Here is a 23,736-nt window from a genome sequence, read left to right as displayed (position 1 = left end):
ACAAGGTTCTAGGTCGCTGCTTCCGCTGCCAGGGGAGAGGCCACAGAGCTCGAGACTGCCCGACGCCGATGGAAGTTAGTCTAGAGGAGAGACGCACCCAGCCACGCCGTGACCGTTCTGCCAAGTGCGAGCGTTGCCACTACGACGGCCACACGGCGGCCGAGTGCAGAGCTGACTGGGCCCAGGTAGCCAGCCGCAGGCGCACCGCCGACAAGGGTGCCCCTCCAGGGAAGCCCAGCAGAGTGGCCCACATGGAAGGGAGCGCGCCCCCAGCACCACCGCAGCAAGCAGCCGCCCCCAGAGCCGCGGACCGAGCCGACGGGATGCCGCAGTTTGGGACCGTTCCAGCTAGGATCAACGTACTGGGCGGCGCGGCTGAACCCAACCGGGTTGGCCTGGGCTTCAGTCTCAACCACCTGGGGCCGGAGCTGGTGCAACCCTACAACATCGCCGAGCCAGAAGTCCTGAGGCCCCAGCCTTTTAGCCTCAACATGATGGAGCCTGCTCGGCCGAGCCTACCCAGCAAGAGTGGAGGGGCGCTACCCAGCGTCACTGAGACGATGTACGGGGAGGCCCTGGCGGCCGCTGAACGAGAGAGGCAGGAGGCGCTAGCCAGCGCATCAACATCGATGTATGGGGTGCCACCCGGCGCCGCCACCTGTGATGACTGGGGGGTGCTATCCAGCGCCTCCCACCTGGTGCCTGGGGCGACACCCGTCGCCGCCACCGAGATACCTGGATCCTGGAACGAGCCAGCCTCCAACCTGGTGCCTGGGGCGACAACCGTCGCCGCCACCGAGAGACCTGGATCCTGGAACGAGCCAGCAGTCCCAGAGGAAGGGGTGACACCCGTCACCCCCAGCCAGCCAGCGCCACCAGCCTGCAGGGAGAGCCCAACTACGTGCCATCCAGAGCCCCCTGCCAGCCGAAGGAATCCAACTACCCAGCAACCCCAGTCGAGCCAGGATAAGTTAAATTTGATAAATGTGTTGTATCCAAGCCATTGTAAAACCCCAGCCTTGCCTGTGCCCCCTGCACCAGAGGCTGGGGAGATTGAAATTTGGGAAAATAAGGACTTGCCTGTGCCACATGCACCTGAGTTTCTAGGGCAGGGGAGGGACGTGAGTAAGGGCGAGCCTGTGCCACACGCACTTCAGCCCCATGCCACTGGGCATGCCTTGGACCAGGGTAGGGACCACTTGGGGCTAGGGGAGCCGACACCCAGGCAAGTGCCAGTCGCCTGCCAGTCTGTCATTGGGGAGGGTATCAGGGTGCCCCGGCCGCACAAAGATAACGCTCAATGGAAACTTGTATCTAGCCAGGAGCAGCCCAGCCGTGTCCAGCCCCAAGAAGCAGCCGTGACCCGAGCCGAAGATCCCCAGCCGCGTGTGCGAGGTAGATGGCTGCCTGGAAGCTTCTCTCACTGGTGGATGGTCCTGTGGGGCATCCTGCTGGCAGCCGTGTGGCCTACAACCAGCTACGTCCTGGTGGGATGGGACTGCGCCAACCCCACCCACGTCACAGCCTACAATAAGGAGAAGATGTGTAACACGGAACCCTTACACCAGGAGGTGCCCCTGGGCCATGAAGTACACGTCCTGCAGCAAGTCAAGGTGAGAGAGACAACCGGATACAGTTGCCAGCTCACTGTGTCCCAGTGGACGTTCAGGTGTGGGGTATGGGGTCACCTCAAGGTGACCTCGGTCCCCACCCTCATGAGGCCAACCAAGATAGATCCAGAAACGTGCCGAGACCTGGCCAGGAACCGTGTCTACACGCTGCCAGGCAAGACCCAGCCACTGACGTTCCAACTGAACCATCCCCTGTTCTTCACCCTCGACATGGTGGGCGCCCTCGTCAACAGCCCCGAGGGGGTGGGTTGTGAGGGAGAGGACGTCCACTTCGAGGGCCAGCTGTACCGCAATGAATTAGTGCTCCAGGAGCGACGGCTGCTGGTTAAGGAAGAGACCTATGTAGTGGAGGATGGACGGGTGGAGTCTCAATCTGACCACCTGACCTTGGAGTGTCCCCATTCAGAGCTGTCCTGCATCACTGGGGAAGCCACCTACGTGTGGGATCACCTGGGGAGAGATTGCCCCTTGAGGCTGATTCGCAGCCTCCAGCCCAGCCTAGTGATGGATGCGTTCCTGGTTGACCATCAGGCCCAGTTTTTCATCAACATGACCAACCCCACCTCAATAGTGAACTGCGACTTTGAGGCCCATGCCACCAACCACCCAGCATTGTTCGTGGCAGCTGACCCAGCCGCGGCAGCGCTACCCAGAGTATCGGCCAGGGATGTGGATGTTCCCCTGCAGGCCCAGATACATGCAGGTTATATTGGATTTACTCTGGAGACCCGCATGAAAAGCACAGCAGCAGAAGAAGTGGCGGCCAACTGCTGGAAGCTCCAGCAACTAGACCCGGCCCACCCGGTGCGCGTCCAGGGGAGCATGTTCTCGGTGCTGAGGGGAGATGTCCTGCTCCAGCTTACCTGCCAACGCAACAAATATGTTGTCCGTGAACACAAGGAGTGTTGGGACAAAGTGCCAGTAGAGCCCACAGGGTTTGTAGACGCCGTGACACGAGTGTACAGCGGCCACGCCACCAAGATTCCCTGCTCCTCCACCTACCCCCTGACTGTGCACGCGGAGGAAGGCTGGATAGAGTTAACCCCCGCTCCTAAGAAGAGGCCACCCCCGCTGGATACGCCTAGGCAGCTGTTGACAGGACCCTTGGATGACTTCAGTTCAGGGGGTTTGTATTCGCAGGCCGAGTTGAACGACTGGCAGCAGCTGCTGGCGTTCCCAGCATATAAGAGCGCCATGCTGACCGGCCTGTCCTATGGGTCATGCGTTCAGCAAGGCAGCTGTTCGGCCACAGGCGACCATGGGATAGTGTCCTACAACATCGACCGACTGGCGGAGGAAGGAGAGGCCGCCCTGGATGTCTGGGCTGGGTTCAGACAAGCTATTCACGAGTGGGGAGATGGCGCAGCCATATTGTGTCTGCTGTTGTTGATCCTCAAACTGCTGGGGGACTTAACCATCATTTCCCTGGCAGCAGCACAGGGAGGCGTCCGAGCGGCCTTGAATGCGGTATCACAAGTGTTCCTATACCATCCAACTTTGTATAGGAAGGCCCTGGCCAGAGCCAGGCTCACCCATGCCAAGTCCCGGGACTTTTCAGTAGACTGGGATGCCATACCCATCGGCCGGGAAGCAGCCGAGGAAATGGTGTCCATGCAATCCACCGATAGCGGGCATGACCGCCCAGGTAGGCCAGGACCGCCCTCTGGCCGACCCCGCGGCCCCACGGGAGGGCAGGCCGCCGCCCAGACGGTCAACTTGGCAGCCAGTGCCCCAGCCGCGGCCAACAACAACCAGCATGCCCCACTGCTGACTGTCCCAGCAGCAACTGTGCCACCTGCCAACCTGACACCTGCCGGCGTTGAACAACGTGTCCAACCAAAGCCAGCCTCTGCCTTCTACCCCACGTTGGGAGCCCACCAACCCTGAGAAACACTCACCACTAGGATTCCATTGAATCATTATCGCTTGTATATATCTATTAGCCCTAAGGAAGCGGGCCGAAGGCCTCAACCACTGTCGGAAGTCTGGTAGGGAATCCTCTCCCAGCCTTCCGAGGGGAGAGTTGTGGTATTCGGCAACCGTGAGCCATGCATATGGCACCCCTGACCGGGGTTCGGTGGAGGGTCAATGGCCCTCCCCCGAGTCCTGGGGAAGGGGTCTGACGACCCCCTCCCTATGCCTAGAATTAATGATTGAATCTGTCATGTTTTATTATGGTTAACTGTATTCTTAATTCCCCCCCACCCTTTCCAGGGATGGGGGATCAATATTGCCCAAACTGACTATTGTATATGTATTATAATGCTTTTATGTTATGATGAGTTATTCCTATCCATGTAGTTATTGTTTGTTGTATATAGCTTTAGTATCCTTTAAACCTTCAATAAAGTGACAACTGAAATAGATGTTGATTATTATCTAGTGAATGCTAGAGAAGCGTAGCTTCTCTATAGTAAGGTGTCCACGTCTGTCACACTGCCGTAATCTAATTGAACTCCGGTGTCTGCCCTTTATCCTCGGCGGATACCACATAACCCCCCCCCCTGATTTTTTCTTTAACTAAGTGACTTTTCAAATATGGGTATGACACATAACTGAGAATTGGAATCTTTTGAATATCTCCATCTTGGCGGGCACAGGTTGCAAGCAAACCTGGCAGGGTCATCCAGGTAAAGAGCAAAAAAATGTGTTTGACTGAAACAAAGCATTTTATCTTACTAAAATAACCTCTAGTAGTAAATCCTTATATGAAATATAATTGTAAAAGTCAATTTCAGGTTCAAGGTACGATCCTGCACGTCCTGATCCTCCAGGTCTCCAGAAATCTTTAAAATCCTCCTGTGACCGCAATTTTTGAGACTTACAATTTTAAACTTAACCCTTACAGATCGGGGGTGGGGCTCAAAGAGCCCCCCCTCTAGTTTTTTCAATCTCATTTTTTTTGTAGGTAAGATGGAGAGCTGTAACTTCATGACTTTTTAAGTTTAGTAATTATACATCGGCAAAAGTTGATTTTATTAGGATATCTGGTCTGTGTCGGTCGTGGTGTCCGGTCAAAGTTGGTTGGGTAGCAAAAAAAATTAAAAAAATTCTAAATAAATCTTAATTTCTACATTATGACTTTTGTGTATAAGGTAGAAACCTAAAATTTTTTTGGTGAATACTTAGATATCAATGACCATCTGAGAAAAGTGGTGTTATGACCGTTTGACTGCTCCCTGACCGACTTTATGACCGATTTTTATCCGGCTTTTACTACAGACATATATCATGAATATCGTGGCTTCTATTACAGCTAGAGACCTATATTTTTTTTGGTAAATCCTTGAGCAATAATAAACAGATAAAAAATATTAATTTGCGCCGCCAATCGCCGTTTTACCGCCGTAACCGCCGAAAATGGCGGTTTCCGTTATTTGCCGTTTTTCGGCGATGATCAGAAAAAGTATTTTTTTTGTTATGAAAAATAAAAGTTCGTCCTAAATTTTGGTCATCCTAGCTGCAAAATTGGCCGCTCTACAGCTGTTTTAAAATTTAGCGGCTGGCCGCTAAAAAGCGGCTGAGGAGCGGTCTGACTGCTATGACTAGAAAAAGTAATTTTCTCTAAAAATACACATGAACCACCAGAAAAAAATTTTACGTCTTTATCTGTACTATGAGCCGAGATAGAGGGGGGGGCTCTTTGAGCCCCCCCCCCCCCCCCCCCCCGATCTATTAAGGTGGGAATGTGGGCCCGATCTGTAAGGGTTAAGCTTTTCTTACATGTCTACATAACATATTAAAATTTTATACAGAACAAATGCCACAATACATTTTTTAAAGTATTTTGTTTATCAAAAATTATCATTATTAAAGCTTTGATTAATGTACAGAGTGATCTAAAACGTATTTTGGTAACAAAAGTGTTATAAACATGTTTCCTCATTCGTTGGATTAAAAACTTTGAGATCTTTAAATAATCTTGTTTGGATGGTTTAAAGTTTAAACTAGCAGTGTAACAGGAATAAGGTATAACCAACAAGCGAAATAAATCTAAGATTTGGGGGGCAAATGTAGAGGTTGACAATTTTAAGATGTGTTGCACCCCAACGACAGCTGAAAAAACACGTATAGGTTTCGTGATTTCTTTCCGAATTAATATCGTTATTAGTATAGGCGTGCAGTGTACAAACTTTTTTAACATAAATTCTACAGTACTACAGTGTTGTTTTTTGTCAATTGTCTTATCCCTTACTCTAGTAATTGTGCTAAATATGTTTGGTAGACAATTTCAAAGAATAATTTTGAGGTAGTATAGTATATTTTTTATGTGTTTTTCCTTGCTCATTCCTTTTTCTCTCAATATTTCTTTCTCTATTACTCATCCCCTTTTATCTAAATCTTTTATAAAATCCGTTTAATATAAAATGAACCCTATTAAAAAAAAAATACTTTTTTTCCTTTTTTTTGATTATTTCTGTTTAATAAATTGTAATGCTTTGAATGGTTCTTACTCCTATGTCTTATGTTTCTCCCTTTTTTCAATTTTGACCTTTTCTTCTTCAAAACCTTTTTCCTCATTTGCCTATTGAACACAATATGAGTAATTAGTATTTTAAGTATTTAAGTTAATTTTAAGAGGTGTATATTCTTTCAGCCCAAACAAACATTATAAAATTTGAATTTTTCCTGGAAACTCTCAATAGAAATCATTTTATACTCCATTTGGTTTGTCAATATTTTGGGATAAATTCTATGAAACCTCAGGAACTCAGGGCTAGGACAATGCATTATAAACTAATTTTTCCCCAATTTTAATGTGTTAAAGTCTTCCTCTAGTATCTGGAAGAATAAGATTGTTGCAGATTAATTTACCTGCAATTGTTCTTTCCCTCCCCCTGATGAAACCTTTGCAAATATGCTGTTTCAATCACGTCCGCAAAAATTCATTTTTTGTGCTGTTTTCATATCGAAATAGCTAGATCATAAGTTTATTGTAGCTATCTATTATCAATGTCATATTGTAGACGTCAAAATCAGTCAAACAAGCTCTTATGTCAGCTTATATCATTTTTAGTTAATGTTGCTTGTCGACATGAACTATTGAAATTCTAAGTCAAAACTAGAAATAAATCAGCCGCTTAGCTTAGTAACCCAATCCAAAAATCTAAATGTCAAACGGCGTTATAAGCCACTAAAGCTGCAAACATCAGTGTTGAGGAGAAGCCCCTAGAGGCTTGGGTTGAATCCATAAGTTCTCTAAATCCAATACATAGAAACCATTTTGACCGAGTTTACAAAAGAATTTAAATACTTTACATTTCCCTCCTACTCTACAACATAGTTTGTTTGTCTGTCTGTCTGTATGAATTAACGTTGGACTGTCTGTCAGTCAGGGATCTTAAGGGATAAGACAATGAATGATAAATTGATGTACATCCATAATGATTATTAGAAATATTGCCCCTTCTGTAGATAAATTGGTTGAAAAGTTTGGACACTGCTAGTTTAAACCAACTAATCAAAGCTTTTTAAAAATACCCAAAGTTTTTGATTTACTATTGACGATTTACTTATTAACTATTGACGATTCTTATGTTTCTGAAATTGAAGTGTAGATTGAATTAAATACTCTTGTGAATTACTTTAAAGAAGGTGTATCAACTTTTTTTTTATAGCTAGCCGGTTCTTTTAGTAAGTAGTAGATGTAAAATTTTTCATAGAATTCAGATATGCAATCGGTTTTTTTGTAGACCTCTTATTTTTAAAGTAATTTAAGTTTTTTAAAAAAATAATTAAGTCGGTTTTAAGGTACTAAAACGCAACAAAATAAAAGAAGAAAATGGCCAGTAAGAACAAAAATAGTAAGATCTTTAATTTGACACCTTACTTTTAAAATTCTGTTGAGTAATTATTGAAAAAATCTATTTTTTTAACCTCGGTTTAATAAAAACTTTAGACCTAAATATTTTCTCAAACAGACATAAAAAACATGGGTTCATATATACCTTTTGAATCAGAAAAATATTACGAATCCATTGTAAGCAAAATTGAAAAAAAGTAAAAAAATATAAAAATATAAAAATGGCCAATTGTATTTTTTGTTCTGGCAACACTATCGTCTTCCCTTTTTTACCCCCTCTATACCCCCTTCCCATTTTTATACTCAATTGAAGAGTTAAGACGTTGCCTGTACAATATAATATGATATTTTCATATAATTCCTTTTATTGTAGTTTATATACTATATTGTAAACTTTTTTTTTCAATTTTGCTTACAATGGATTCGTAATATTTTTCTGATTCTAAAGGTATATATGAACCCATATTTTTTTATTTGTGAAATGATAAAATTGAGTTCAAAGTTTTTATTCTCGTGGGTTTAAAAAAATCGATTTTTTCAATAATTACCTGACAGAATTGAAAAAGTAAGGTGTCAAATTAAAGATCTTACTATTTTTGTTCATAATGGCCATTTTCTTTCTTTTTTTTGTTGCATTTTAGTACCTTAAAATCGACTTAATTTTTTTTTTTTAAAACTTAAATTACTTAAAAAATAAGAGGTCTACAAAAAACCGATTGCATATCTGAATTCTATGAAAAATTTTACATCTACTACTTACTAAAAGGACCGGCTAGCTATAAAAAAAAAAGTTGATACAACTTCTTTTAAATTTTATCTATTGTCATTTTATAATATTAAATGTTCTCGGCAAAATTGTCTTTTTTAGTAGTAGGGTAAATTTAACCTCTTCCCCCTTTAGACACAAATGGTGATACGTTTTTATTAAAGTAAGATCCAAACGGCCATATCTGTAAATATCCTTATAATAAAGTAACAGGATATCCGTTTGTCTGTCTGTTTGTGTTTACCGAAGGATCTTGCTAACCGCTTAACCTATCGGGCTCTCCTTAACAGGGTAGCTTCTCATAGGTCCCGTGAAGGTTTATAACTATTTTGGGGGAGCAAATCACCACCACCCTCACAAGAGAAATCACAAAAAATCAAAGACTTTTGACGCAAGAGACTTCAGCGCAACCTAGCGAGGTATCTGCATATATGTAGGTATCGTTTAGATTTTAACCCAAAAACCAAACATATAGGCATCTAGGGGCGTAGCCGCTAGTTTTTACATATAGAAATAAAAGAAGATATGTACATAGTACTAAGAATAAGGTGCTTTCCCACAAAGTGCCAAGTGAGCACAGAAACCCATGCTCCTTATTTTTAAAATAAAACCTGAGTTAGGGAATCAGTATGCGAGTGAGTGAAAACAACATTTATAAAAATGCTACGAATCTAATAAGAGAGAGATATTTGATTGTAGTTGCAATAAAAAGGAATTGTAATTTTCTCTTCTCTTTAAAAGTTGTTCACCTTTTATTCGATTAGTTTTGGACTTTGGTCAATTGACACATATTTCAAATCTAAACATCAATTAAATAGATATAAGATATCTAAACCGGTTTCTAAATTAACCTTGAACGTTCTTAGTGTAAGTGAGAAATTAAAAATGGTTCCAATTGCTGCTATGTCAGGTGGCCGATAAGAATAGTTTTGCCATATTATTATGCACATTATTAAGCAAGGTTTAGTTTAGTAATACACTAAAATAAGTCTTTTGGTGTATCTCGTCCTCTATAGTTTATCTAAGGCTTACAATAATTGTTTTAAACTTGTCAACTATTTAGTTATTGCTATACTAATAATTAACATAATTTTTCTAGATATTAACGCTAACCATAACAATTATGTCAAATCTATCATCAATATTACAAACAAATACAAAGTTATATTTCTATCTAGTTATTGCTGCGCTAATTAGCAACATAATTGTTTTTGTTATATTATATAATTGTGCCAAATCTATAATTGAAATTACAAATCATGTCATCTAGTTATTGCTGCGCCACTTATAAAAAAATTGTTCTTGTTATAAACGTTAACTACAACAATTGTGTCAAATCTGTCAACGATATTACAAACAAAAAGCAAACATTTGCATAACTATAAAAACTGACATTGACAAGTTTTGCATTTTTCATTAAAAATGATAATTTAAACTATATATAACGGATTTTTTATGATTATTTATTATGAATATTTAGATTAGAAAATATCATTACATATTCAGTTCTTGATGCAGAAAAATAGCCTAAAAGCAACCCAGGACCCATGTGATTATATTCATATTACATTTCCCTTTCCTCCTAACCTAAAACTGGCCTCAAAGCAATATTTTCCTTTTTCAAAATTTAATTCAATCAAAACTACTTTTCTAAATTTTACCTTTTCACTTTCTTACACTTTGTATCATTCTATCAATCTATCATTCTATCAACCTATATTTCTATCAATCTATCAATCTATCATTCTATCAATCTATCATTCTATCAATCTATCAATCTATTAATCTATCAATCTATCAATCTATCAATCTATCATTCTATCAATCTATCATTCTATCAATCTATCATTCTATTAATCTATCATTCTATCAATCTATCAATCTATCCTTCTATCAATCTATCTTTATATCAATCTATCCTTCTATCAATCTATCATTCCATCAATCTATCATTCAATCAATCTATCATTCAATCAATCTATCAATCTATCCTTCTATCAATCTATCATTCCATTAATCTATCATTCAATCAATCTATCATTCTATCAATCTATCATTTTATAAATCTTTCATTCTATCAATCTATCATTCTATCAATCTATCATTCTATCAATCTATTATTCTATAAATCTAATATTCTATCAATCTATCCTCTTATCAATCTATCATTCCATCAATCTATCATTCAATCAATCTATCATTCAATCAATCTATCATTCAATCAATCTATCATTCTATCAATCTAACATTCTATCAATCTATCAGTCTATCAAACTAACATTCTATCATTCAATCAATCTATTATTCTTCTTATACTGATTCATAAATCGAAGCTATTCTAAAAAAATGAGTTTTCCGAAGGTCTGTCAAACTGTGTGTCTGTCGCTCCTTGGTATGATAATTTATGGCTTTTACAAAACGTTTAACGTAGCTCTAATTTTGCTATAAATATATCACAACAGAATTTTAAATACATTATACTTTAAAAAATGCAACCCTTTAAAAATTGCTTTAAAAATTAAAGTAAAAAGGGACAATTTTTGCACTTTTGCTATAAAATGAAGTATAGTAAGCAAATATATGCTAAACAATACATGAAAAGTTTATATACTTCATTGAGATCAACAAATTTTAGGGGTCAATATTTTTTTTGTTTAAGCCCATTTCATGGAACCACTCTAATACAAAGTTGATGTATAATTGAAAGGTTTATTTTGCTGGAATCCCCCTTTGTTGGATAAACGGCATTTTATTGCAAAAGAATCAGTATAAGACCGTGACGTATGAACACACTGCCAAAAATAACCAACTCAAATGTCATTTTCACATCTTTATTGATAATAACATTAAAAAAATACATACTTGATCAGCAGAGAATCAACATAGGAATAAATGACCAACACCTGGCCCTCCCACCTTATCTAGGGATGGTTACCTTTCAAAAGTAGTTAGACACAGATGTGGACATTGCACAAACTGGATCATACACGGAAATTCTAAGATATTAATATAAAATTACTACAAAATAAACAAGAGATAATTTGAATAAAAAAGGCCCTATAAATTTGAATTACAGAAAAAGTTACTTAATAAGAAAAAGGGAATAAAAACTTAACAAATGAAATAAAATTGATTTAAATGAAAGTACCTGATTTAAGTTTTGCCTAATATCACTAAAATGCACAGATAGTATGTTTAGCTTGACCTTTTATAACCTACTGGCATTAATATGTACAAATAAAACTGGTTTTTCTTAATATTTGCTGTACAAAATAAAATAATTTTAACTCATACTATTTTTTTATATATTTTATCAAGAAACACAAATTTGATTATTTAGACAAAAAATGTACAGTTTTTAATATTTTAAAAGACTTTATATAAATTTAACCCTTTTCAGACGACATTCCCCACAGGGAACAAAAAAAAAAAATCAATATAATTGCATTTTTTTTTAACTTAAATCTAATTTTCAAACAAAATATATCAAATATTAATCATATATCAGCAATAGATCTTAACTTAAATCTAATTACAAACAAACATATCAAATTAATCATATATCAATAATGGATCATCAATAGGATCTGCTGCATAAAAATCCATGATTTCCTCATTGCTACCATCATTAGCAGAACCACCATCAACACCAGCAGAACCACCATCAACAACAGTAGAATCACCATGAACAGAAGCAGAACCACCATCAACCACAGTAGAATCATTATCAACAGCAGCAGAATCACCCCATAAAAATCCATGATTTCCTCATTGCTACCATCATTAGCAGAACCACCATCAACACCAGCAGAACCACCATCAACAACAGTAGAATCACCATGAACAGAAGCAGAACCACCATCAACCACAGTAGAATCATTATCAACAGCAGCAGAATCACCCCCAACAGCAGCAGAATCATCATCAACAGTAGTAGGATTATGCTCAGTAACATTAGCAACAGCAGTACTCTCAACTGCACTCTCACTGGCAATAATCATGTCTCCATCATCTGTGAATCCACATAAATCTAACTCCATATCAATAGTAAGATTATCCTCAGCCTTGGCAGCATCAACACTTTGTTTAGAATCATACTCCTTGATTTTCTTCCAGACAAACTTAGTGGCCTGATCAACTGGAATTTCAAACTTCTTGCATACCTTTTTAAGATTAACCAAAGCCTTAGACTTTACAGAGGCACTGACACTATCATTCTTTAACAGCTTCTGATTTTTTATAATGGAGAAAATTCTTACAGATTCTAGATTTTGCTTTTCCCAGGTTGAAACTTGAGATGGTTTATCTCCCTCCAACTTTCTTATGGCATAACAGAAACCACTCCCTCTATAGAAATCAATAGGATCCATGTTCTCACCATAAAAATCCAAAAAATAAGCTGCTAGAGAGATATACCTCCAACAAAGCATTAGATACACATCATTTGGAGAAATTCCCTCAATTAGCTCACATTCATACATGGCTTGTTTCAACTTAGGCATAACATCTTTCAGGATTAGATCATCTTGACCATTCACTCTATGTTTGACAACTTCATCCTCCAGGGCATCTCCATTTGGCAATGTATAGCACATTGGATCAAACTGTATACCTATGTTGTGATAAAAGTCAGGTGAAAGCACTGCAGGTTCATTGAAATTATAACACAAACCTTTACCTATATCTCCAGGATCAGCTATTCTTAAAGACTTATGCAAAGACTTTGATGTCAGCAGTGGTACATTACCAACCATAAACTGTAGGCATTGCCTATCACTCAAGCTTCCACCTCCAGTCAGACTGGGCCATTTAGGTAGTAGTGAAAGCACCTTATCTGAATTCCAGTATTTGTCCTTTGTGTAGCATAGGAGAGTCAGCAACTGTCTGGGACATGTAACATAATCTGCTTTGACAGGTAATTCAGCACAATCCAAAATATCAGTTATAAGCATACTAATCGAAGTCAGAAAACTGTTTGGTGATTTTTTTGTTACAATTATAGCCATCCCAGGGGTAGGAGCAATAAGCATTGTGAACAAAATTTGACAAAGCACAGAAACTTTCCATAACATCATCCCAGAGTGTTGTAAAAACATTGAAAGATTCTCATTATCATCACTAACTCCATGACCATCAACAAACATCTCTGTATTGTATACCCCAAGAAAATGGAATGCTAAAGCATTCAAATTGTAGGGAACATTGGCAACTCCAACCAGTGTTAGCAACACTGATAAATCAACTCCCTTGAGAACTATTCCAGAATTCTTGTTGACAAACAAGTAATTTTCAGTCATGAACTCATTGAGGGATTTTAAAATTTTAGAATATTCTAAAGCAATGGCCAAACCTTTAAACTTTGAAAACAACACTTTGTATATGTCAGGTGTACATCCCTTGATGGAAAGAAAAAAACCTTCAGGTGTTGGTATCCAGGGAAATATTATATGAAAGTGTTTGTTGTTGAAAGTAAAGGATATTCTAGCAGGCAAGATAACATCTGAGTATTTGTTGATTTGTATTCCAGCTTTACTATTTTTAGACATACAATCTCTAACAACCCTTGCTTCCTGGGCACCTGATACTTTGATATACTGAACCTTGAGACTATAAAAGGAGGTAGGAACAGATTGGGAAATCTGTGACTCCATGTGTCTGTTGAAGGAATCAATAAAGTCCTTTACTTTATCAGTACTGTCATCATGAAAATTGATAGTAGTAACTTCACAAGCATTGTCAGAACTTTCAAGCTTCTTGATAAAATCTTCCATAAGGGCTTTATATGAACCCCCAGCAACATCTACAGGCTGATAGTTTATTTGTGATATTAAATGCTGAAGGATGCATTTTTCCCCTGGGTTCATTTCAGCTTGAAATAAGTTATTATCACATGGCTCCTTTATAGCATTAGATTGAGGGTAGGGAATAGTGTTCATGGCAGGATTGTCAATTGTATTAAAATTGACTTCATCTTGGTGTACTTCATCATATTTTCTCACATTTAGGTGCAATGAAGTTATTTTCTTGTCCATATTGATCTAAAATAAATATAAATAATATTTGAAACATATGAATCACTTAATTAGAGAGTCATAGTATCAATATAAGCATTTATATGTCTTACACTTTTTACCTTTTTAGGGGAGAATCTTATTACTACCAACAAGAAGAGTAGATTAAGTTAGTAAATAATAGTATAACATACATTAAATTTATGAATAATTCATAGCCTTACATGATTTGAAAGACTAAGAATTAGCCAAACTATTATAGAATATATATATACATGTACAGTATAAGTAATATTGAATATGATTTTGTCTTAAACTCACATAATTTGCAAGTTTAAGATCTAGACAAATTCAAAAAAAAAATGATCTGATTAGACTACATTTTCAATTAGTCTTTCTTTGTGTTTATCTGAATTGAAATCAAGCTCAGACTCATGAGCAATTCGAACTACTTGTTTTTTATTTCTTTCAATAGTCTTCTTGGCAAATGAATCACCAATTGTATACTCTATAGTAAGTCTAGAACCTGAGATAGCCTTTACAAGCCCATATTTCCATGGTATGGATCTAGCATGAAACACATTTTCAGATGTGTAAAAAAGAACCACATCACCTATCATAACCATGGAGTCTTCAAACCATTTTGGTCTCGGAACAAGAAGATGAAGCTGTTTTGCCAATAAAGAGAAAAAAGTCTCCTGAATTGATGAAATCTTGTCTATGATCGCTGTAGGAGCTGTGTCTAAGAACAACGGACCTGCTAATGAACGCTTACTATTGTATCCACACAACAGAAGATTAGGGGTGATTACAGTAAACTCAGGTGAATTAACTGATCTTGCTGAAGATCTACAGATAGGTAAACTGTTTAAATGATTTGAAATCTGAGAAAACAATGTTTCCCAACCTAAAAAACTCATTAGGGAGTTGCCCTTCCCCAGCTTGGCAATCAAATCCTTGACAAGACAAATGCGTCGCTCCACCTTACCTTGGCTAGCGTGGTGTTTGGCTGCTGATACTATAACAGTGCAAGAAACCTTTGAAGATGCAGAGTTAACAAATGAGTTAAGACTAAATGTGACTTCTTTCAATTTTTTGAGTTGAGATCCCTGATCCACAATCAAAATGTTTGGTGCGCCATACCTGTTACTATGTCTTGTAAGAGCCAAGATGACACTTTCTGTTGACCAGCTTTCACACATTAAAACATTTGTGCTGCCTGTGACAACACAACAAATCACTAGAGCTGGACATCTCATGGTGTCTTTACCTCTGCTTTGAAATCTGGTTTTTGTGAGAAAATCCTGTGCCAGATCAACCATAGCTATAAAAAACGCTGGAGCAAATGTTAGCCTAAGTGAACTATGGTTTTTCATAGCTTGATTTAAAGTTCTCTTTCTTATGATTTTGCATTTTATGCAATCTTTGATTATTGCTGCAATAACTTTTCTGCCATTGATAACATGGAATCTTTTTTGGATTTCAAGATATGTAGCTTCTACACCTCCATGAATTGATAAGCTGAAATGAGCATAGATACAATAAGAGTAGAAGATATCAGAGGTAGATAAGACACAAGGAGAATGAAAGCTTAGCTGCTTTGAACCTAACCACTCCATTTCAAGCATATCTAAATCATGCACACTGACAGATTGTTCATTAGATATTCTACCTTTGTAAAACAAAACATTTTTGTTCAACTCATAATGTACAAGTTCTTTGCTGTTTAGAGAATCCAGACATTCTTTAGTTGCAGTTTTATCCCAATAGGCATTGAGAGTACTTTCTGCAACTGCTTCAAGGTTAGCAATGTTTGTGAGTGAATCACTAGAAGTAATAAGTTCAACAGAATCAATTTGTGATTCCACATTCTGTGGAGCATCATTACATGTGACATCTAAAGAAACTTCAGATCCAACTGTTAAACTGTCAGAAAACAAATCTTCTGATGGAGAAAATTTTTCTCTAGAAGAAGTGGTTATGTACGGAGCAATGTCTATTTGATTCATGGCTGAAAATCTGAAAACAGGATCATCCATTTGTCCAACTGTTTCACGATCAAGAATACAGACTGGGCAGCGTAAGCTCATGGCTGATTTTACTGCAACATTCCTGGTGTTAATGTGTGTTTGATGGAATAACTTATGGCAGAACTTGGTGCAGATTTTTAGAATAGAATTTCCTTTCTGCCATCCTTGGTAAACAACATCAACAAGATAAGGCTGTTTTACGTTGTGTTGTGATGCATAGCATTTAACAACAGATGTCTCAAATTGTACTGAAGAGGATGGAGCTATAGCACACATTACTTTAGAATTTGAAAGGGAATGATCATTGTAGATCATATAGTTTGATGTATCATTACCATCATTTCTGATAAAGTCTAGATCAGCAAGAGCAACTTCATCTAAGTAATCAGAAATCTCTGACTTTGATAAGGAAACATCCTCAAACCTAGTCAAGTCCATTTCAGAGATATTCTTAGTCATCCAGTCATAACCAGAATACCATTTGGAATTTACAGATATATCTTTAGGACCAATGTTTCCCTTGGTTAGACAATCTGCAGGATTAAGTGTGCCCTTGCAGTGAGCTACTTGAACTGTAGTCTCTCCACCACACACTTGTCTTATCCAATCAAAAAATCTTCTAATAGTTAACACACTATTAGAGACATAAACCTTGTTTCTAGCGTTTTCATTGGACACCCAGCAAAGGGTAACAAGAGAGTCTGTAATAAACAGTATATCCTGATATTTCTTCTTTTGGAGTGAAACAACAACAGCATAGCACAACTCAGCTGCCAATACTAAGGAATGCAATTCATTCCTTGGAATTGACATTCTCAGTAACTGAGATTTGGCTGTTAACAATCTTACTGACCAATTGCCAGTTATTGTAAGATAACTTTCATAAACTGCAGCTCCACCACATTGATCACTAGCATCAGAACATACAATGAGCCTGGCTTGCAGAGGAACACAAGCATCATCAGGTATTGTTGTTCTGGGATAAGTGATCTTAAGGAACTGTGGCCATAACATGAACTGAGTAGTCCAGAACCTTCGCTCATCGTCAGGAATAGGATCCTTAAAATCAAGATGATTTAATCTGGAAGCAGCACGTTTATAAAATGCCTTGACAGGCTCTGCACAACCAGTACAGTCATAAAATTCTCCTATCTTAGAGGCAACATGCTTGCGGGTCATGACAGGAAGAGAGTCGCATAAGTCTTTTACTTTCTCATCTGAATCAGCAGGTGTAGCATTGGGGGTTTTCTCCCCACGCTTTTTAACTCCAAAATTTACTTCGGGAAGATTAAGACCTATTCTATCAGCCTTTGGAGACCAGGCCATGCCAAGAACACTCATGGAAATACCATTCTTACTGGCCTCTGGTGGAGGATCCTCTTTGGAAAAAGCAGTATATTTCAGATCCATGCCTATGTTTGTAAGGATTTCCTTTACCTCCTGGACTTGTTGTTTACACAAAGCAATGGAGTCTTGACCAGGATTTAGGTCATCAACAAACAAATCATTGGAGAGAGCCTCAGAACCAAGTGGGTGAGATAGAGCATGATCTTCTCCAGCTCTTCTTAAAGTTTCAGCTGCCTGTGGACCAGTAGAAGATATTCCATACCAACCACGACACATTCGGTATTTGTCAGGTGGTGTATTTTCATCAAGACTTGGGTGGTAGACAAAAAGTGAGTAAGGTGCACAAGAAGGATCCAAATGGAGTTGATTGTAGAGCTTACTCACATCTGATGACCAGACTTCTTTAGAAGAGCGAAATCGAAGTAAAATGGAAAACATTGAGTTTAAGCCTGAATCAGACTTGGCAACCGCAAGATTTAACATAGTAGATGAAGGATCTACTATGAGGCGGACCGGGGTACTTAAAGAGTCTTTAAATACCGGCCGCCAGATATGGAAGTGAGTAACAGGGGCAATGTTAACTTTTTCAATGATTTCAGGATCAGAATCATCAAGTTTTTCAACAAACTTTAGATCAATCAATTGATTCATAGCATTGCGTATTTTTTCCTTCATATCATCACTTTTCCTAGTTTGCTGCTTATAAACAGCCATAGCTTGATCAATGTTTGAAGATTTACCACGAAAGTGTTGAATTAAGAAACGATCAATGTCAACAGTGAATGGAAGACTAATTAGAACCTTTCTTTGAAGATAATCTATGCGAATAGAAGATTTGATTAACTTCATTTCCTGTCTTTCTCTAACAGAAGCGGATTTCAAAGTTGGAGATCCAATGCATTTACGACACGCTTCACACTCTTCACATCTGTATGATACTAATGGCTCTTCATGATCAAGAAGTTGTCTAAGTTTGGCAAGAGGTACCTTGGCTTTAAACTGAGTAACACAAATATGTTTTGGAGTGTGAGTACACGAAGGTTCAAGAAGAAGAGATGTTTTGCTTTCATTCTTTGGAAGCAATAGAGAGATTTCTTGACCTGACAATGGAGTTGTCTCAAATTTGTGAGACATTGAATGAGACATTTGGACTGTCAATGGTTTTTTAGGTAATGGAAGCTCTGATAATGTCATCCAAGGGGAACCTTGATAAGCATTGACAGTTTGTGTCAAGAGAACTGCCAATTGATTGACAGACACATGGCCATAGGTCTTGTTGATAGCAGAAATAATGTGGTGAGCTCCACCATAAGCCAGAGTTGATCCATGTATGTCTTGAAAGGGACAACGATAACATCCAATCCCTGATGGGGTTGAGAATTCAAGAATTGGCATTAACTCAGGGGTTTTCAATCCTAAGATCATGTCAACTTCACATCCTCCCACAAAGGGAGGAAGACACTCATTTTCAGAAACTAAGTTGAATTCAACCGCTTCCTTATTAATAGCAGCCCAGGGATATTTAGGGATATTGGATGTGATTTTGTCAATACCTTGGAAGGCAAGTTGCCACCAGTCGCCATTGCGATCTGGGCCTAATTGACAAGAATATATTCCATAATTAGTCCACATACTAACGTTCGCAACACCACTAATACTTTGGTTTTCAGGATCAATTGTCTTGAAACCAGCTTTCTCAGCAAATGCTCCCCTAACTAAATTTCCACTTGCGCCTGAGTCATAAAAACATAAACAATGTTTGTCACCAATCAGCAATGCCTGAAGAATGTAAACACTTTCATTAGAAGATTCATAGCGAGTGGAATCAGGATTTACAGTTTTTCCTGTTGAAGTATCAAATGATGGTACTTCCCTGGAAGCATCAAAGGAAGATTTTGATTTTGGAACTACCCTTGAAGAATCTGTTGAATTAACCTTGTTGAATACAATTGCATTAAACTTCATGGTTAATTTTGACAGAAGTTCTGTGTCAATGATTTTTAAGTAGGATCTTGTAACTCTCTCAATCTCTGCAGGAGAGCATTTCTTATGATCCCAAGTGCAAGTCAACACATTTAAGGGTTTAGCCTTGCCTATTTGGCAATCTGAGCATAAGAATCCTTCTGGGAGTGATGCAAGGGATACACATGATCCTTTGTTGGATTTAAAACAGTCAATTCGAAAACATAACCAACATATTTTGTTTTCAATACAGAGTGAACGCCTCTGTTTGTTTGAGCAAGTCATGAAAACCCTACAATAGCCAAGCTCATGTTTATCTTTATGGAATGGACAGGGAAACACAAGAGACCGACTTGAAGTGTTGACGGCATGAGTTGAAGTTTCAGATGCATCAACAACATTCACAGTTTTGCTCTTAGAGGTACCAGCTCCTTCCCTTAGTGATCTGATGCTGGATTTAGTGGAAAGTTTTTTCCATTTATGGTCTATAATGTCCTTCAGAACAAAGAAATGGAACTCACCCTTGGATTTATCCAAGGCTTTTTCCTTCTCAATTCTTTCACTAAATGTGTCTATGATTGGTTCTGGCATGTGCGAGACTAACTGCTTCACATATGTCGATGTGAATATTACAGTATTAAGATCATTTTTGTTGATCAGATCTGCCTGACAAAGACTTTCCACTTGGAGAAGACATTGATATACCTTTTTATAGTAATCAATTTGTGAATGATCAGAAGAAGAAGGATGTCGGAGTGAAGCTATTGCTTGCAATCTTGACTCAGCAATAGTTCTTAAGTCTCCATAGCGATCAATGAGGTGGTCCTTTATTCTATCTATACTATCTTGAAAGGACTCAACTTCTCTTTTGATGGGATCACTTAAATAAGTAGTGTAAATCAACAGGGCTTGATCAGCTGGGCTACATGCTTTCTCTGCAAATCTAAAGAAGGTTGCCAGGAAGGTATAAACCGTTTGACCATATGGAGAAGCATCAAATTTAGGAAGATTTACAGACTTAAGAAGACTTTTTTCAGAAGACAAGTGAAGATGATTTGCCTTGCGTTGTTGAGTCACAGACAATTCCCACAGTTTAATTTTTTCCTGGGTCTTATCTATCTGCTCAATACATTTCTCGAGCCCTATTTTCTCAGCTCTTATTTCTAGGTCATCCAATTCCTTTTTAAGAGTTCTAAGGGAGACAAGTTCAAAACTTTGTATCTCAATTACTCTTGCACGAGAAGTGGTATTATTTACCTCTTCTTGTACAATTTCATTGATCTGTTGGCAACAAAATTGAATTTTTCTAGATAATCTAGAACGACTTGACATTAGTCTACTAGAACCCTTTGTAGATAATGAAGAACAATGATCAACAGAGTCTATAGAGTGTTGGATTGAAGAAAAATCAAGCTGGATAGGTGGAACTATTGTTTTTGTAACTGTAGGATTTTCTACTCTTGTAGTACCTTTTGCATTCAAATCCTTTGATAAGTCATAATTATCATCAATAAGGTTATCAGATGTAACACCTGAATGCTTTGAACTAGGGCAGGAGTCTTTCATATGAATGAGAAAATCTGATCTTAGTTCCAGCACCTGATTGGAAAGTTGTTCAAGACTGTTCTTGAATATTTTATTATTTTCATGCAGGACTTTAAACTCCTCAACAACAGCTTCCTGAAATCCTAGCAAGCTTTTACGCATCTCATTTTTGGATTTAATGCATTTAACTTGAATCATATTTGATTCATGGCAGACCTTATCCTGGATTGTTTTTTCAAGTTTTGAATCCAAATAATTTGAAAAGTTTGAAAAATCCTTTTTCAAATCAGAACGGAGAGCAGAAATTTTATCCTCACAGTTTTTCTTACATTTAGCAAGCTCATCTACAAGCCATTTTTTATCACCTAAAGAAAGATACTCTTGGCTAGAAGCAGGTTGACAATTTTGTGCATGCAGATCAGAGTTATGCAATTGACGAGGATCATGGGTCTCAAGATTAGAGTTATTGTCTCTGTTCATGGGGACAGTGTTATCAAGAGGTTGTGAAGAAAAACTATGAAAATATTCCTGATCTTGTGGTTTTGGGAGTCCAAAATTAAATCTAACTTCAGAAGATTTATGTGATGAAGATTCATTCGTGTGGATATTTATGAAAAATTCAATCAATTTAGGAATCTTATTTTCCAAATCCTCAACAATTTTTCTGTCCTCAGCATTCATATGGAGTGGCAGCTTTCCTACCCAATCCTGGAGATCACTTAATTGCTCAATAATTTGAAAAGTACTTATATTAGCAAGAAGTGTTGGATTTTCAATTCCTTCATAGAGCTCATCAATTTTTATTCTGAATGAGACAAGTAGCTCATGTTTGTTAACTTCACCCGAAGAGGAGAAACTTTCATTGAAAACATTATCTTCAATAGCAATATCATTGTTATCCCATTCCAGGGATGGTTGAAACGATTCAGCTGGAGGAAGTCTATTTTTAGCATTTGCTTGAAGAGATATTTGCTGTTCCTGATCATGCTGCACTTGGGGAGAATCTGGAAGATAAGTATTGGCAGTAGTATTGGGAACATAACTACTAGATGAAGCTGTCGGGAACTTATTCCTTTGAAATATGCGGCCTATTACTGAGACTGGTCTTTTTGGAGAAGAACTCGACAATGGAGAAGTTAAAACAACATCCTTACCTCCTGATCTGCTTGAAGAAGCAATGTGATCAACTGAAAACTGCTTAGAGGAGTCCTTAGGTGACTTTCCAGATGAATCAAGAAATTGTGTAGGTAGTGGCGTGGCTACTCTAGGAGATTGTGTTTGTGTTGGGGGGGATTTTTGAAAAGAGTTCAGCATTGTTTCCCCTCCCTTACTTATCAATGAGAAAGCTTTAGAAAGTAGGTTAGTGGGGGGTCTGGTTTGTTCCAGAATCCGGGTAGCCATCCCCCCTTCAACTCTACTTTGAGAATTATTTGCCATGGAGGGGTGGGGTAAAGCTTGGGTATGATCACCCTGGTCCTCCCCCACCCTTTCCACAGACTGAATTGTACTTGAACTTCCATCAGAAGGCAAGGATTTGGGTTGGTTACCAATCCCAATGATGTGTCTACTACATATTTAAAATATTAAGTATTCCAAACCCTAAACGTATCGTATTTCGAGAAAAATCAAAAGGGAATTTAGAGACATGATAATATTGAAATTGGGGAATATTAATTAACGTCGCCAAGAATTCTATTTCAAGAATATGATATATATTCCCATCTCCGTTCGTTCACAAATAGCTCCCTATTTATATTTTTCTAAATATTCAAATTTCTTAATATTTATTTACGAAGTGCTTCGTAAATAAATACTAGATTTTGAAAAATAATAAATTTTTACGTTGTATATTTCTATTTCTGAAATAAATCACGCAATCTTAAATGAAGTATGTTCGTTAAACAATTCCGAAATAAAATTTACTAAATATATTAGACTTTTAGGTTCTTTTTAGATAGATAGATAAACCCATAGATAGATAGAATCGAATAAAAAGAAATAGCCTGAAACCTGTCCATACAACAATACTTAGCTTCCCTAACAATTTAATATTGAGTAGTTAAGCAATTAAGAGAGAGAGAGAGAAAGAGAGAATATGAGAGAGAACGAGAGAGAGAGAGAGAAAGAGAGAGTCAGAGAAAGAGAGAAAGAGAGAGAATGAGAGAAAGAGAGAGAAAGAAAGAGAGAGAGAGAGAGAAAGAGAGAGAGAGAGAGAGAGAGAGAGAGAGAGAGAATAAGAGAAAGATAGATTCAGAGAGAGAGAGAGTAAGAGAGAGAGTAAGAGAGAGAGAGAGAAAGAGACAGACAGAGAGAGATAGAGAGAGAGTCAGAGAGAAAGAGACAGACAGAGAGAGAGAGAGATAATAAGAGAAAGAGAGAGTCAGAGAGAGAGAGAGAGAGAATAACATAAAGAGAGAAAGAGGGAGAGAGAGTTAGAAGGAAAGAGAGAGAGAGAGATAGAGAGAGAGAGTTAGCATAACTTTTGACGGAGAAACTCACACACTCCTAAACTATATTAACCAATAGAAAATTTCAGAGGTAAACAAATTAACCAATGACAGATGAGCATTCATATAGGCGCTAAATAAAAAAATATTAGATTTTTGCATTTTAAAGAAATTTATAAACCATACGAACTTAC

The 23,736-nt window shown here is 38.3% G+C and overlaps 1 long non-coding RNA gene across 1 annotated transcript; it reads right to left on the bottom strand.

Annotated features, from left to right (window-relative positions):
• Nucleotides 1-11,017: 11,017 nt before the first annotated feature.
• LOC145323252 (uncharacterized) lies at nucleotides 11,018-11,452 on the bottom strand. The gene is made up of 2 exons (XR_013880895.1): nucleotides 11,349-11,452; nucleotides 11,018-11,196 (listed from the first exon to the last, which is right to left on the bottom strand). It is a non-coding gene; the product is annotated as an uncharacterized LOC145323252 (long non-coding RNA).
• Between the last annotated feature and the right edge of the window lie 12,284 nt (nucleotides 11,453-23,736).

This window comes from Acartia tonsa, chromosome 6 (genome assembly GCF_053477335.1).
Source record: "Acartia tonsa isolate MP-2025a chromosome 6, ASM5347733v1, whole genome shotgun sequence".
In the NCBI taxonomy this organism is placed as follows: domain Eukaryota; kingdom Metazoa; phylum Arthropoda; class Copepoda; order Calanoida; family Acartiidae; genus Acartia; species Acartia tonsa.
Note: the sequence above shows the minus strand (reverse complement) of the source record. Positions and strands in the feature narration are given on the sequence as shown.